A 208-nucleotide genomic window follows, 5' to 3' on the forward strand; every position below is an offset into this window, starting at 1 on the left:
GCTGACTTTAATAGCATGAAAATTCATATTAGTGATATCTTATTCCCCTTTAGCATAAGGATTTCAAAATTTATTCACTGAACACATTGTGAACAAGAGTAAACAAAGAGAGAGACAGTAAGTTTGGCTTTAACAGTTTCCTCACCGAGAATATATGGCAAAAAACGCATAGCCTAGGCCTGTGATAACATGTGACTGATTTGCGAAC

This window comes from Penaeus monodon, chromosome 24, assembly GCF_015228065.2.
Source record: "Penaeus monodon isolate SGIC_2016 chromosome 24, NSTDA_Pmon_1, whole genome shotgun sequence".
Lineage (NCBI taxonomy): Eukaryota > Metazoa > Arthropoda > Malacostraca > Decapoda > Penaeidae > Penaeus > Penaeus monodon.